This window comes from Balaenoptera physalus (genome assembly GCF_965194825.1).
Source record: "Balaenoptera physalus genome assembly, chromosome: 14".
In the NCBI taxonomy this organism is placed as follows: domain Eukaryota; kingdom Metazoa; phylum Chordata; class Mammalia; order Artiodactyla; family Balaenopteridae; genus Balaenoptera; species Balaenoptera physalus.
In genome coordinates this window covers 83,228,084-83,245,390 of record NC_138893.1, presented here as the reverse complement: position 1 = coordinate 83,245,390, position 17,307 = coordinate 83,228,084, and the positions used below count along the sequence as shown (strand labels likewise).

Below are 17,307 nucleotides of genomic sequence, written 5' to 3'. Positions count from 1 at the left end.
CACCAGGGAAGCCCTTCTGGAAGGTTTTTATCTTCTTTTCTCTTTTGATCTTTAGTATTTCTTAATTACAAAAGTAATTAATAGATGTGCCCTCTAACAAATTTAGAAAACATGAATGTGTAAATAAAAAAGTAGAAATCCCCCATATGTGGCTCAAGCACGTTTTCAAAAATAGACTTTTTTAAAGAAAAGTTTTAAATTTACAACAAAATTGAGTGGAAGTTACAGAGATTTCCCATATACTCCCTACCCCCATCCACACACAGCCTCCCCCAGTATCAACATCCCCCACCAGAGCGGTATATTTGTTACAGTTGATGAACCTGTGCTGACACATCACAATCACCCAAAGTCCATAGTTGACATTAGGGTTCACTCTTGGTGTTGTACATTCTATGGGTTTTGACAAATGTATAGTGACATATATCCACCATTTTCATATCATACAGAGTAATTTCACTGTCCTAAAAATCCTCTGTGCTCCGCCTATTCATTTCTCCCTTGACATTTTTCATATCAGTAAATGTATATATTTGTCATTCCTTTGAATGGTTACATAGTATTCCATTGAATGATGTACCATAATGTAGGCATTTTCTAAGCCTCTGCTAATACAAATGCATCTATGCACATACTTGCACCTGTATCTTGGGCAGTCATGCTATTTCTGTGGGAGAGATTCTTTCCGTGGGACTATTGAGTCACACATTTACAATTTTGAAAGAGATTGCCCTCTAAAGGCATTCGTTCATTCAACAAATATTTATCGGGTACTATTTTGCATCAGACATTTATGAGACCCTAGGAATTCAGCTATAAATAAAACAGACACAGTTCCTAGTAGAGGACGTTATCACTAAACAAATAATCACACAAACCAATATTATTGCAATTGTAACTTCTCTGAAAGAAAAGAAAAGGTTGTTGGAGAATGTAGACAGAGGAACCTAATTTATACTGGGGATTCAGAGACAGTCTCCATCAGGCTGAGAATTCAAGGATGAATAGGAATAGACTAGGAAGAGTGGGGGTCCAGGAGACGACTGGGAGAGAAGGGGCCTTCCAGACAAAGGGAAGGCCTGTGTGGAGGCCCTGAGGTGGACAGTGTGCTGAGTTGGAGGAACATGAGGGCCAGTGTCAGGGAAATAATCTGGAAGCGAGGCTAAAGAGGAAGGCTGGGCCAGGTCATGCTTGGTCCTCTAGGCTGCCTGATTCACAGTCTCCCTAACAGAGCAGGAAGGGTTCCATTTCCTGTACCTTTTAGACCAGCAATGCTTAGAAGTGTTTTCTTCCCTCCATTCTATTACTGTGTGAACATTCCTTGATTGTGGCCATGACTTGATTTTCAATACGAGCCTTTTTAAGAAGTGTGTAACAGCTCACGTTGAGATTGCCAGATTCAAAATGCACATCAAATGTACTTCACAAAGTTAACCAAATTCCCCAAATCCCTGTGCATCCCAGCATATTTATTCTATTTTAGGACTTAAAGTATGAGAGAAATTTCCTGTTTCTGTAAAACCAATCTGTTCATCTAAAGTAAATGGTACTTGTTCCATTCAGCTCACGTTCCAGAAGCTCTCTCTGGGGGTCCGGGATCCTGCCTTGTTCCAGCCAATGACATGCAAGACCTGTGTGGGAGGAAGAGTGCTGGGCAGCTGGCCTTTTCGAGTCACGCTTTCAAGTTCCACTCTTGTTACTGCAGGTGCTGCTGTCAAATACAGGCCTCCCAGTCTGTGTGTCCCCTCTGGGCTCCCACAGCATCCTGGGATAAACCTGTCATCGCAAGGTCCACACTGTTATTTAATCTTTCCTATTGGTGCTCAATAAGTGTTTATGGAACGGATATATTGTATTAGCAGAAGGTAGAAAACATCTAAATCATGGTATATCATTTAATGGAATACTATGCAAGCATCAAAAAGGATGGGGTAGATATATATTTACTGATGTAGAAAGATGTCCATGAGCTACTAGGTGAAAAAAGCAAGTTACAGAACACATATAGTACAGTCTTCTTTTTCTTTTTTAAAATTGTACACACACATATATACTTACATATATGGAAGACATTTATATTTTTATTTATACATTTCTGTATTGTCTGAATTTGTTACAGTGCACAGATGTGAGTTTTGTAATTAAAATGAATAAAGGAATGAATGAATAAGGGACTTTTTAGGATTTTCAGAGGGGTGAACGGAAAAGAAAACTCACTCTTTAGGTTCCTCTCCCTGACCTATTTACCAAGTCTGAGACTTGTTCTTTCAACTTCTGTTTGAATAATATTTTTTTAAAAAATTACTAAAAGGGACTTCCCTCGTGGCACAGTGGTTAAGAATCCGCCTGCCAATGCAGGGGACATGGGCTCGATCCCTGGTCTGGGAAGATCCCACGTGCCGTGGAGCAACTAAGCCCGTGTGCCACAACTACTGAGCCTGCGTTCTAGAGCCCGTGAGTCACAACTACTGAGCCTGCGTGCTACAACTACTGAAGCTCACACGCCTAGAGCCCGTGATCTGCAACAAGAGAAGCCACTGCAATGAGAAGCCCACGCACAGCCATGAAGAGTAGCCCCCGCTCGCCACAACTAGAGAAAGCCCGTGCGAAGCAATGAAGACCCAACGCAGCCAAAAATAAATAAATAAAATAAACAAAAAATTTTTAAAAATTACTAAAGGGTGTTCATAATATAATAAGTAAAAAACAGGCTCGGAAAACCTGAGAAAAATTTGTATATGTATAGAAAAACGTCTCAGAGCAAACTGCTTATAGAGCTATCCCTGGGTATGGAGTGGATTAGGGGAAACCTTTACTTCTATTGCTTGAATATTTTGCAATATGTATATATTTCTTTTATATAAATAATAATAATGAAGGGTTAATGTCCTTTTTTTACTATTTCCATACTTCCTTTTCATTCAAGATTTATTCATTCATCCAGTAAATATTTACTGAGCAACCACTATCAGCCTGACACAGTGCTAGAAGTTTTTCTTCTTTTTTTAAAGTAAAAAAAAAATTTTTTTTTATTTAGCCATTCTAGTAAGTGGTACCTCATTTTTTTAGTTTTGATTTGCACTTCCCTAATAACTAATGAGGCTGATCATCTTTTCATATGCTTATTGACCATTTGTATGACTCCTTTAGAGAAATGTCTATTCAAATCCTTTGCCCTATTTTTTTTTTGGCCACACTGCATGATTTGTGGGATTTTAGTTCCCCAACCAGGGATCAAACCCGGGCCCTCCACAGTGAGAGCACTGAGTCCCAACCCACTGGACCTCCGGGGAATTCCCCAGAGGATTTTTTCTTAAGGAGCTCATCGTCTAGTGGAGAAGACTCACAAGAAAACAGTGCGATGTGAGAGGATGTATAACACCAAGTGTTATGGGGGTCTCCATCTGCCAGGAGAGTCAAAGAATGACCAGGGAGCGTTTCACAGAGGAGATGGTGCTTATGCTGAGTCTTAAAGAATGAGGAGGTGGTTGCATTTGGACAAGATGAGGAAGGGTATTCCACAGGAAGAGAATACCTTGTATGAAAACACCTTTTATAAAAATCTAGAGGAGTAAAAGAGGCTATCCTGCTCATGAACATTAAATAGGTCAGTGTGGTGGAGACACAGGGGATGTGGGGAGAAGATGGGCTGGAGAAAGGCACCCTAGGAAGAGTAAGAAGCCTTTGAAGAACCTTGTGTGAGCTATAGAGCAGCTATATAGCTGCCCATTTAATAATTGAATAAACTGAGTCACAGAAAGGCTAAATAACTTGCCCAAGTCCACATTACAGGAGGAGGCCAAGCTGTAACATAGTTTTAGGGTTTTTATGCTTCAGGCTACAGTGCTTCCTGGGCCAGGCCCTATCCTTGAGAGCGTTCTGATGTTCTGGCTTGAACCACTCCAAGTTGTTAGCAAAGAAGAACAGGCCGACCTCACAGTAGGCTCTGACCACACTGGCCACACACTTGGCACACCCTTGTACCAGAAGCTACAGGAGAGCTTTCTCTAAGAGAGCTTTTCCTAGAAAATGACATATGCACACTCAATCTTGAAGTTGGTGGACACCCCTCAGAAATGATGGAGGAGGCAGCTTCCTGGCACCCAGCTGTCCTGGGGAGCCACTTGCCATTCTTGCTGCCAGCATGTAAGTGGTACTTAGGCCACTTGTTCCCACCCAAGCCAGAGAGCCATGGATGTAGCAGTTGCTCAGATCCAGAGCTTGATGATGCTGCACAGGCTCTGAAATCAGAAAGAGGTATTTCTCACACTCACTCTAATGGCTAAAATGAAAAGACTGACAATTCCATGTATTGACAAGGACACAGAGAAACTAAATGATTTGGCAGTATTTAATAATGTTAAATATATTCCTACCTAAGAAAAATGTTCATGACAGTATTATTCAAAATGGCCTAAAACTGGAAACAACCTAAATATTCATCAACAGGAGAGTGGATAAATAAATTAGGTGGTATATTCATAAAATCATATACTATTCAGCAATAAAAAGGAACAAACTCCTGATACATATACAACAATGTGGATAAATCTTAGACGTACTGTATTGAGCAAAAGAAGCCAGAAACAAGAGTATGATTCCATACATACAAAGTTCAAGAATAGGAATCAAGAATTTGATTTTGAAGTTCTAATCAAATCTATGAGGATAGAAGTCAGAATATTGGTTACCTTGGAAGTTAGAGGGAGTGGGTATTTGCTGGAAAGGGGCATAAGGGAATGGAAGTGTTCTGATTTTGATCTGGGTGGTGGCCACATGGGTATATGTATATTAAGTGTATTAAGGGACAGTGCAATACAGTACTGTGTGTGTGAGAGAGAGAGAGAGAGAGAGAGAGGGAGAGAGAGAGAGAGAGAGAGAGGGAAGTAAGTCTTGATTCTAGTTCCCAGTTCTACTACTGTGGCTTCTGGGCAAGTTACTTAACATTTATGATCCCCTTGTCTCATCCATAAAATGGGGATAATAGTACCCCTCTCATAGGGTAGTTCTTAAATTAAATTTTGATTTTTATTTTATTGTGGTAAGAACACTTAACATGAGATCTACTCTCTTAAGAGATTTTTAAGTGTGTAGTACAATATAGTTAATTATAGTCATGATGCTATACAGCAGATCTAGAACTTATTCATTTTGCATTACTGAAGCCTTAAACCTATTGATTAGCAGCTCTTCATTTCCCCCTCCAGCCTGCCTCTGGCAAGCACTGTTCTGCTTTCTGCTTCTATGAGTTTCACTATTTAAATTCCTTATATAAGTAGAATCATAGAGTATTTGTCCTTCTGTAACTGACTTATTTCACTTAATATAATGTCCTCAAGGCTCCACCATGTTGTCACATGTTTTTAGGATTTCCTTCTTTTTCAAGGTTGAATAATATTCCATTGTATATATGTACCACATATTCTTTATCCATTCATCCTTTAATGGACATTTAGATTGTTTCCACATCTTGACTATTGTGAACAGTGCTGCAGTGAACATGGCAGTGTTAATATCTCTTTGAGATTCTGACTTCAGTTCTTTTGGATAGATACCCAGGAGTGGGATTGCTAGATCATATGGCAGTTCTATTTTTAATTTTTGAGGAACCTCCACACTGCTTTCCATAGTGGCTACACCATTTTGCATTCCCACCAACAATGTACAAGGGGTCTAATTTTACATCCTTGCCAACACTTTTTTGCCTCAGGTAATTTTAAGAGTCAAATGAGATAATGCACAAAACTCTCTTAGTCCAAGAGCCTGAAAAAAAAATGAGTTTGGCAAAAGTTATTCTCACTGTTGCTTCTCATCCACCACTTACCCCACCAGGAACAGGTCCCTGAAGCCTCACCCCCCAAAAAAATAATTCATCACTGGGTTGTGTCAGATCCGCAGGCAGCACTCCCAAGCCCCACAGCACTAAATGTTGTCACGCTTGCATTATCCACGAAGCTCCAGTGACTAGAAAGAAGTTTCATTGAGTTCTGAACAGGAAGCAGCAGTGGCAGCTGATAATCTGTGACCTGAATATAGCTATCCATTATCTCACTGTGGTTTCTTGTTTCCCTGACAGAGGAAACGCCTACGACTTTCTTGAAGTTATTCTAAACACTCAGTTTCTTGTTTAGCTCTGGCAGGATAATGTTACCCCTGGGCACTCCTATGCTTTGGGCTGTGGCCTCCCTGCCAGCCTGGAGGTCCCAGCTCAGTAGCCAACCTGTGGGGTAACTGTCCCCTTTGCTTGGGAGGGTGGTGACAGGAGCAAAAGGGGAAAGAGGCCAACAGTATCTCTAGCCGTTGGAAGAGAAAAATAAAACAAAGCAAGAAACATTTACCACAATATCTCCTTTTTGTTCCTCTTTAAGAAACCAGCCAGGCAGAACTGGCTGGGAGGGAGGGTGTCACCAGTTTCTTCTCATCACCACTAGTTTCTGAAATGCTCTCCATCTCCAGTTGCTTCTCTCTGGTTCTGTTCTTCTCAGGGAAGTAAATCTGTCCTCCTGGTGAGTCCGCCCTCCAGTGAGGAGCAGAGCCGATGCCCAAGCTTCAGACTTGAGCAGGAAAGCCCTGTTGAATCTTGTCCTTGTAAAACTCAGAGCCCAGGAGGCTCTGGGACAAATTGTAAATGAGGCAAAGTTTGTCTTTGGCGTCTCATCCCCCTGGCTGCCCCATGACCAGCCTGTTCTCGACCAAAGCTTTTATGATACCAACTCACTTATCACTGCATCTGGGGGATCATTCATTCTGAAGAATTAAGGATTTCAGGTATTACCTCTCTTAGGAGTGCTTATATTTTAAAAGAGAACTCAAGATAGTAATGCTTAAATCAAAGGACTACATCTCTGACATCTGGGGAGCTGTGTTTGGTGGGGAGGGGAAGGCCTTTGGGCTTTTTGCACCATTCCTAGTAGTTCTGCTTCTCTGATTAAACACTGACTGATACAGGCATTAAGAAGAAAACCAGAGACTTCCCTGGTGGTGCAGTTGTTAAGAATCCACCTGCCAATGCCGGGGACATGGGTTCGAGCCCTGGTCTGGGAAGATCCCACATGCCACAGAGCAACTAAGCCCGTGTGCCACAACTACTGAGCCCATGTGCCACATCTATTGAAGCCTGCACGCCTAGAGCCCGTGCTCCGCAACAAGAGAAGCCACTGCAATGAGAAGCCCGCGCACCACAACGAAGAGTAGCCCCCGCTCGCTGCAACTAGAGAAAGCCCGCGCGCAGCAACGAAGACCCAACACAGCCAAAAAAAAAAAAAATCAATCAATAAATAAAATAAATTTATTAAAAAAAAAGAAGTTTATTATAAAGATTTGACATTTTGCAATTGTGGGAGCTGGTTAAACAGCTTGTGTGTGACTGCTGCGTATGCTTCTGGTGCTGGGCCTGAAGTCAGGGGGGCAGGTGGTCAGGAAGAGTAGCTAGACATGAAGTATGGGAGAACAAAGTCAAACTGGAACTTGCAAAAAAAAAAAACGTGGTGCCCACAGGGTGAATTGGAAGCAATGTTAGTCTCTTACTGGGTCCTTTGTCATGGAGCTAAACATACATTTGGCCCAGGAGTTGAAAAGCCTGAAGGATGAGATTTGGTGGGAACCGAAGGAGTTGTGGGCCTAACTGCTATCCCGGGGCCAACAAGGTGAGCCAGCAGAACTGAGACAATGTGTGTGAGATACAACAGTGCCTGATTCTACACCTCACCATAAACATGGGTGTTTTGCTTCTGCTCTCCAGACATTGTGCAAATGTTCTTGTGGGCAACCCTACCCCAGAACCAGACAAGGAAAGCAATTCTGTAAAACATAGTTCGAACATTTAGCTAAGTTGACATAGTACGAATCTACCATGATTCCTTTCTATATTTGCCAAACCTTCTTCGATTAGCATGTATTACTTTAATAACCAGGGAAAAAAACTTTAAAGAGTCCCTAAAATATTCAAATGTCTAATAAATATATGAAAGGGTACTCAATTCACTAACAAGCAGGAAAATGCAAATGAAAAGCACGATAGGATATCCCTACACACCCACCAAAATGGCCAAAATGAAAAAGACAGACAACACTAAGTGTTAGTGAGAATATGAGCAACTGGAACTCTCATTCATTGCTCGTGGGAGTGTAAATTGGTACAACTACTTTGGAAAACTGTTTGGCAATATCTGCCAAAGTTGAACATACGTGTACCCTATGATTAGCAATTACATTTCTAGAAATACATGTGTTCACCAAAATACACGTATAAGAATATTCACAGCAGCACTATTTGTAATAGCTAAAAACGATGAGCAATTCAAACGTCCACCAACAATAGAATAGATAAATAATCCACGGTGAATTCACGTAATCCACTATCTAACAATGAGATAACTACATACAACAATAAGGGCGAATATCACAAATATAACATTAGGTGGAAGAAATCAAACACAAAAGAATACATAGTCACAATTCCATTTATGTCGAGTTCAAAAACAGGAAAAATTAATCTATGCCTTTAATCTATGAATAGGGATTTCCTTTGAGTGATTAGTGGCTAGAATGGGGTCAAAAGAGGGTTTCTGAGGTGCTAGTGATGTTCTGTTTCTTCATGTAGGTTTTGGATACATAGCAATGTTTGCCTTTTGAAAATTTATAGAGCTGTATATTTATGATTTGTGTACATTTCTGTATATATGTTATACTTCCACAAAAAGTTTTAAAAAATTAGTAATCCCTGGTTTAGGGAACTAAGGATAACTACTCTTATTGTATCACAAGTCGAGAGGATCAAATTCCACAATGTATATTACAGTGCTTGGGGAAAAAAAGAACCTGACGAATATGCAGACACAGGAATAAGGAGAGAAAATAGAATATTTAATTTGGGTTGGTACCTTTAAAAAAATTGTGGTAAAATTTCTGCAACATAAAATTCACCACTTTATAATTTTTTAAAGAGAATGTGTGTAGTTGTGTGTGTAGCAGGGGAGGTACTGGTTAGTGGGAGGTGGGAAGGAAAGATAGGTTTCCTGAGTTCCTGATGTGACAAGCATTTGCTCTGCTTGCTAAGCTAAGGTCTTGTGACCAAACAGGGAAATGTCACTGCCCCCTGAAGTCAGTCCTTTTGTTGGCTAGGGGTGACTCTCCAACCCCCTAAGGCCAGGCTGGACCAGATGACAGGAGTAACTATAAGTTCTAGAAATGTCACTGAATCCAGGTCCCACTCTGCTCCCTCTAGTCCCACAACACACATTCAGCCTCAGCTGTGACTACCTCTGTCCCCAAAGCTTCTTTCTTCATTAGCAGCCATGAGAAAGATCAGGATTACAAGTTCAGCAAGGGCTTTAAGTGGCAGTCCCAGGACAGCAGTGGTAGCATTCATTTTGCTGTCCAGAGTGATGACATGTCTGCACTTCTAGGCTCACTGGGGCAGCTGGTTTTTTATTTGGCTCCAACACTGGCACCAGCACCATTTGGAGAGGGAAGGCACTCACAACTCCTAAATACCTACACTGGAGCAGAGGCCAAGGATCCCAGAAGAATCTGTCCCTTACAGTACCACTGGAGAGAATTAATTGAGTGCTTACTGTGTGCTTGGCATGACACTCCCAGGAAGACATCTGAGCCTCTTGGACACCAGCAGAGGGCCTGGGACTCAGCCAACGTTCCCTGACCTAGAGCTTTTTAAGGGGAAGAGAAATCTGGATCAATTACAGTGGGTGACTCATTCTCCCTCTTCCTAGAAGCCTAACCAACCCCAGACTTTATTCTACTAAAATCAGGTTAAAATGAACACCACACACATGTATGTAAAGAGAAGTCTGGAAGGACAATAGCAGAGGTTACCTTTGAGTCCTGGTGTGGAGATGATATCTCTGTCTTCTTTGTACTTTTTAAGGTAGCGTATGTAATACTTAAGCACACGGCCTTCAGAGAGCAAACACTTGTGTTCAAATCTCAGCCTTGCTGTGTACTAGCTGAGTGACTTTGGGCAATTTACCTCACCTGTATGAACTTTAATCTTCTTATCTGTAAAAGGGAATGAAAATAAACCTGCTTCATAGGAATATTATGAAGTGTCAATGAAATGATGCACATTAAGTGCTTTAATACTGTGTCTTATGCAGAGAAAACTCTCCATAAATGGGAACTGTTATTGTTATATTTCTATACTGTTTGATTTTGTTTTCAACAACACATATTTTTAAAATAAAAACAGTAAAGTTTTTTTTTGTTTTCATTTTTAAAGAAAAGAAGAATAAGGATAGCTGTTACGGGAACAGAGTTTGTAAGATTGTAAGAGGGCATGTGGAGACTTAGCAGGGTCTGGGCAGAAGGAGGGCAGGCTCAGACATGGAGATGGGGGCGTGGTTGAAGGGGACTGTGAGCCTTTTTTTTTGGCCTCCAGCTGAGGAGCCATCTCTTCTTGCTCTGGGATACTGCCCCCTGCACTCTCAGCTCAGACATAAGAGCAATTGCCCCAATTAGCTCTACCCTGGCAACATCTCTGATTCTCAGAGAATCCTGGGGCACACCGGCCACCAGAGGGTTTCTTGTCATGATCTGGGTCCAGGGTGACCTGGCCAGCTCAAGCACAAGGCTGGTATGATTTCATCTCCTGTTCTGACAGGCTGTGTCTGTGAGCACTGCCCTAAAAGGTTAGCCTCTTGAAGATGCTCCTCGTTTGTTCCTGAAGCTCAGGATTCATTTTAATTTTAATAAGAAATTCACTGCCATGACATCATCAAGATAACTCTATACAAGGGACAGTCCTTAGGGGTGGCAGCCTCTCTCCCCTTTCCTAAGGTTTTCTGTTTCTGTTAAGTGGATGCTGGTTCTGGCCTTCCACATCTGGCCTGGAGCTCAGCACACACCGTGGGTTTGCCTTTTGTCACACTGAGCATGCCTCTTGCAACCGTGGCTGGGGCACACATTCTCCCATATTTGGGAGTAAGCCGGAGACTTGTCGGCATGTGGGTTTCTGTTTAAAATTCCAAAGCCAGCGGGGCGTATATTATCCATTTCCTCAAATCCAACATGCTGTAAAGCATGAGTCAGAGTTGGATAAGCTTCTTCCCAGGGGAAGTTGTGTCAGTTGGTTAGTGAATGTAATTAAACAAGGATAATGTTCACGGCATTAGCTGCAGATTAATGCACAGAAAAACAGAATCTCCATCTTGAGTTTACAATATTCCTGCCAAGATAAGACGACTTCCCCAAGTGTCACTGGTCAGAGAAAGCAATCCAACCTTCATGTAATTTGAGGGGGCACAGGAAGACCCCACAGCAACACTCTCCTTTCACATAAATAAATAATGCAGATAATAGGACCTCTGGGGGGAGAGATGTATATTCTGATTATTTTAAAGGTATTTTTGTGAGTGGGGCTACATGTCAGTAAATATCAAGGAAGGTTATTTTATCTGATTTGATCCATCATCACCAAGGGCCAGGTGGTTGCAGGCAGGCTCTGGGGGAATGGAACATGGGACAGATAAGATTTGATAAGCACTGGGGATAATATCCAGTTTATTATGCTTTGCTTACCAATGGGCCCTTTAGGAGGTTCCTCCAGGAAGCCAGAAAGCAGCACTAAAGCCCTGAACTCCAGAAGGGCTGAGAGGGCAGGGGTACCAAGAGGGAAGTTAGGAAACGAGGGGTGGGTCTAGAGAACATCAGAAACCCATGGTTTCTATAGCATATTTTAGCCTAGACAAGCCCTTTCCTCAATCATGGAAACATAAATAGAAAGTCAATTCTGGAAAGGCTGTTGGAAGTCATTTAGTCCAACCCCTCTTCAGAGAAGAGCAAACTGAGGTCTACTCAGAGAGGTTAATTAAGTTGCCCAAGTTCACCCAGCAAGTTAGTGGCAGAGTTGAGACTTAAGTCTCCTCTTTTTATTTTTCTACCAAACTGCTCCCGGGCAGTTTCTAGGGATGACAGGAGCCAACACTCAGGCTGACCTCACTGGCCCATATCTGCAAATATCTACCCTGCCTTTTCAAATATAACCTCTACTCAGGGTGTGAGAAGCAATGCTAAACCATATCCGAAAAGGTATAGTCTTCTGCCGGCATAAATCAACAATTTCAAAAAGTATTTTTTCTTAACTCCAGTAAAAAGTGTGCTCAATTTCATATAACTGAGATTTAAAGCTTATTGCTAACCAGAAAAGCATCTGGAGTTAAAGAAAAAGGGATGTGTGAATGTTCTTTTACTCTCTGATGAAGCAATCTCATCCCCGCCCCTCACCTTCCACCTGAGAAAGCATTTAGAAATATACTTGATCTTTCTGGCATATCTCTGTGTTTTCGAGTGCCCCTTCTGATTCAGGTCAAAGCATTTTGTTTTTCTTAAATGTGAGATTGTATTCTTTCTGCCCAAAGAGGATGGAAAAGACTTTTCCAAATAAGGAAGTTTTGCTGGAGTGTGTGTGGCCCAGGCAGCAGTAGTTGCTGGAGTCTTAACTTAGTCACATACGGTAGCTCCACTAAGCCAGGAAGCATTTAGGGACTCATTAGCACTACTGCACAGCAGAACCATTGGGGGTCGGGGGTGCTGCCAGCAACTGATTGTGGTAACCAGGGGCATGAGAAAAGTTTGTAGAGAAGGCAAAGTTTGGTTTTGTACAGCCCTGCTCTCCCCACTCCCTCCTTCCCAGCCCCAGAGTCCCGCTAGTGTCTGCTCTCTATTCAGAACAGAAACAGGATGCTCCGATTCTTTGGAATCAGATAGACTTGAATTAAAATCCTACCTCCTTACATAGAATCTTTGTGATCTTCAGTAAATTACTTAACTTTTTGAACCTTCTTCCTTTCTTTTAAACTAAAAATAATAGTGCTTATCTTATGGAGTTGTTATGAGGAGTAAATAATCTAATAAATGTAATGTGTATAGCACGTTCTAAATTCCCCTTTTTAGGTTCTAAAATTACAGTTGACCCTTCAACAACTCAGAGGTTAGGGGCATTGACCCTCAGCACAGTCAAAAATCTGGGTATAGTCAGCCCTCTGTATATGTGGTTCCTCCGTATCCGCACTTTCCCATCCATGTAGTCAACAAATCACGGATGCTATAGTACTGAAGTTTTTACCACTGAAAAAATATTTGTGGATAAGTGGACCCGTGAAGTTCAAACCTTGTTGTTCAAGAATCAACTGTCCTCTTCCTTCCTTTCTTTAGTACCTCCTCTACTATCAGAACACCTTAGTTTGAGTCAACTGTATTTAACCAGGGGTTAGGAGGAAAATGTGATTATTAAAGTAATTTGTGCTAAGGTGTGAGTGACTACAATAAAAATTTATTAGCCCATGGGACTTCCCTGGCAGTCCAGTGGTCAGGGCTCTGTGCTTCCACTGCAAGGGGCACAGGTTTGATCCCTGGTCGGGGAACTAAGATCCCACATGTCACGTGAGCGGCCAAAAAAAAAGAATGTATGTAAATACTGAATTTCACTAAAGCCATATATTAAAAAAAAAATGAAAAAAATTTATTAGCGCATATGAACTTCTGACTTCTGTAACCAGGAACGTTGTTATATTGTAAATGAGATGAAGAATTTCCTTGCGATACTGGGGACATTTTATTTTGCAATGCCCCTTAATTTATACCACTATGCCTTGTCCACCTGCCCCTAAAGCCTACTCAGCTTCTTAGGGTGAGAAGAAGCAAGTGCTCCATAAGAGTCTATAGTATTCTGGAAACTTGATAAATAGGTTCATTCTTTTTCTTTCTAAACAGAGGAATGCTAATCATTTTATTTTTTTAACTTTAAAAAAGGGTAGGGCTTCACTGGTGGCGCAGTGGTTGAGAATCTGCCTGCTAATGCGGGGGACACGGGTTCGAGCCCTGGTCTGGGAGGATCCTACATGCCGCGGAGCAACTACGCCTGTGAGCCACAATTACTGAGCCTGCGCGTCTGGAGCCTGTGCTCCACAACAAGAGAGGCCGCAATAGTGAAGAGGCCCGCGCACCGCAATGAAGAGTGGCCCCCGCTTGCCGCAGCTAGAGAAAGCCCTCGCACAGAAACGAAGACCCAACACAGCCAAAAAAAAAAAAAAAAAGGGTGAAAATCTTTGACAGAAGTTTCTTACCTGAACAGCAAAGGCCTGTTCCCGAGTCCATACCCAAATGGAACAATTAACCCCAGACCAAGTAGACCTTAAGATAGCCTTGATGTAAAATGGTACAGCCACTTTGGAAAACAGTTTGTCAGTTTCTCAAAAGGTTAAACATAGAGTTACCATATGACCCAGTAATTCCACTACTAGGTATATACCCAAGAGAAATGAAAACATATGTTTGGGACTTCCCTGGCGGTCCAGTGGTTAAGACTTTGCCTTCCAATGCAGGGGGTGCGGGTTCGATCCCTGGTCAGGGAGCTGAGATCCCACATGCCTCAGGGCCAAGGAAAAACAAAACATAAAACAGAAACAATATTGTAACGAGTTCAATAAAAAGACTTTAAAAAATGGCCCACATCATTTGTATGGAAACACAAAAAACCCTGAATAGCCAAAGCAATCTTGAGAAAGAAAAACAGAGCTGGAGGAATCAGGCTCTCTGACTTCAGACTATACTACAAAGCTACAGTAATCAAGACAGTATGGTACTGGCACAAAAACAGAAATATAGATCAGTGGTTCAGGATAGAAAGCCCAGAGATAATCCCACGCACATATGGTCACCTAATTTATGACAAAGGAGGCAAGAACATTCAATGGAGAAAAGACAGCCTCTTCAATAAGTGGTGCTGGGAAAACTGGACAGCTACATGTAGAAGAATGAAATTAGAACACTTCCTAACACCATACACAAAAATAAACTCAAAATGGATTAAAGACCTAAATGTAAGGGTAGACACTATAAAACTCTTAGAGGAAAACATAGGCAGAAAACTCTATGACATAAATCACAGCAAGATCCTTTTTGACCCAGCTCCTAGAGAAATGGAAATAGAAACAAAAATAAACAAATGGGACCTAATGAAACTTAAAAGCTTTTGCACAGCAAGGGAAACCATAAACAAGATGAAAAGACAACGCTCAGAATGGGAGAAAATATTTGCAAATGAAGCAACAGACAAAGGATTAATCTCCAAAATATACAAGCAGTCTTTTTATTATTTTGCCCAGGAAATTCTCCCTCTTTGATTTGTAAAATGGAAAACAATAACTAAAGCACAATTTGGACCTTAAGCCATTAGTCTCCATTTCCTTAGTGAATCTAAAACGCAGACACAAAGGAAGCTGGATCAAATCTCTATTTTCCAGCTTGAAATGGTAATATGAGTATTTTTTGGTAATATGAGTGCATTTAAATTAGTAAACATGCAATATTAAGGTTGACTTCACACATTTTAAAATTGCTTTTAAAATTTCAAATGCAATGCATGGTCATAATAAAAATGTAAAACTGTGGCAGTATATAAGTTATTAATAAAAATTACTAACAATGAATACATATTTACATTGTGCCCAGCACTAGGTTTAGAGGTACCTACTTTAATCCTCACAGTGCTCTTATGAGGTAGTTATTATTATTATATTTTCCTCCATTTTGCAGACAAAGAAACTGAAGCTCAGACAGGTTAAGTAACTTGCCTAAGGTCACACATCTTGCAAGTGGTAGAATCAGGATTTTAAACCAGGCAATTATACTTCAATAGCTAAGCTAAGTTCCTTTATACTTTGAGTGAAGTTCTTATCAACTTCTCCAATCCTCTTCCCCCAGATTATTATTTGCAGTTCACTGTATATTAGAAAGATGAAGTTTAATAACTGGAAAACAACCATTAGCTTTCTCATAAAAAAATCAATGGATCCAGGCATATTATACAAAATATAAAACTAATTAAACATATAAATGTAATTAAATACAATTAATTATATATAATTAATTGTATAAAATTAATTAAATATATAAAAATAATGTATTATAAAATACATCAAAATATTCACAGGCCCAGGACTTCCCTGGTGCCGCAGTGGTTAAGAATCCAGCTGCCAATGCAGGGGACACGGGTTCTAGCCCTGGTCCGGGAAGATCCCACATGCCGCGGAGCAACTAAGCCCGTGTGCCACAACTACTGAAGCCCGCACACCTAGAGCCCATGCTCTGCAACAAGAGTAGCCACCGCAATGAGAAGCCCGCTCATTGCAATGAAGAGTAGCCGCCGCTCGTGGCAACTAGAGAAAACCCGCGCCCAGCAACGAAGACCCAATGCAGCCAAAAATAAATAAATAAATAAATTTATTTTTTAAAAAAATTCATAGGCCCAGATACCAACACCCCACAATGAAAACCCACATTCACACAAAAATGTGTACATAAATGTTCATAGTGGCATTATTCATAATAGCCCAAAAGTGGAAACAATTCAAATGCCCATGAACTGCTGATTGATAAACAAAATGTGGTGTACCCACAGAGTGGAATATTATTCAGCAATAAAAAGGAATGAAGTACTGATACATGCTACAACAGGGATAAAACTTGAAAACATTATGCTAATTGAAAGAAACGAGTCATAAATGAGCACATATTGTATGATTCCATTTATATAAATTGTCCAGAACGGGTAAATCAATAGAGACAGAAAGTAGATTAGTAGTACCTACTAACCTGGGAATGGATAAATGGGGAGTTACTAAAAACAGGTAGCAGCTTTCTTTTGGGGGTGATGAAAATATTCTAAAACTGATTGTGGTCATGGTTACATAACTCTGTAAACATACTAAAAACCACTGAACTGTATATTTTAAATGTATGAATTTTATAGTATTTAAATTATATTTCGATAAAGCTGCTAAAACTTCATTCATGATAGTGAATGTAATAGTCAAAACCCATTTGGTTATTTCAACCTGTCCTTGAAACCTAAAGAATAAATAAAAATATAATCAAGAATACCTTCATAAGGACTTCCCTGGTGATCCAGTGGTTAAGACGTCGCCTTCCAATGCGGGGGGTGCGGGTTTGATCCCCGGTCAGGGCACTAAGATCCCACATGCCTTGGGGCCAAAAAACCAAAACATAAAACAGAAGCAGTATTGTAACAAATTCAATAAAGACTTTAAAAATGGTCCACATCAAAAAAAATCTTTAAAAAAAAAAAGAATACTATCATAAATCAAGGTAGTTTGCTGTTCAGATATGACAAAGTTATAATGAGAAGAGAAAGCAAAATTTTAAAAACCACAAGAAACAACCACAACTTACATACTAGTCACATAGAAGGAAGAAGAGGTGGCTTGTACAAAAATCTAGAGCATGTCTCAGCTTTATATTGCTTTAGTTCACATTTGGCTTTTCAAAGAC

General features: G+C 40.7%; 2 long non-coding RNA genes across 3 annotated transcripts in view; one reads left to right on the top strand and one right to left on the bottom strand.

The window, feature by feature from the left end:
• The window catches only part of LOC309642865, a 34,347-nt gene extending 20,790 nt beyond the window's left edge, over window positions 1-13,557 (top strand). For both annotated transcript variants that reach the window (XR_014253412.1, XR_014253413.1), the window contains one exon: window positions 24-13,557. This is a non-coding gene — a long non-coding RNA (uncharacterized lncRNA). The remainder of the gene's footprint in view (window positions 1-23) is intronic.
• LOC309642871 overlaps window positions 1-17,307 on the bottom strand; it is a 367,193-nt gene that overhangs the window by 40,371 nt on the left and 309,515 nt on the right. The window lies entirely within an intron of this gene.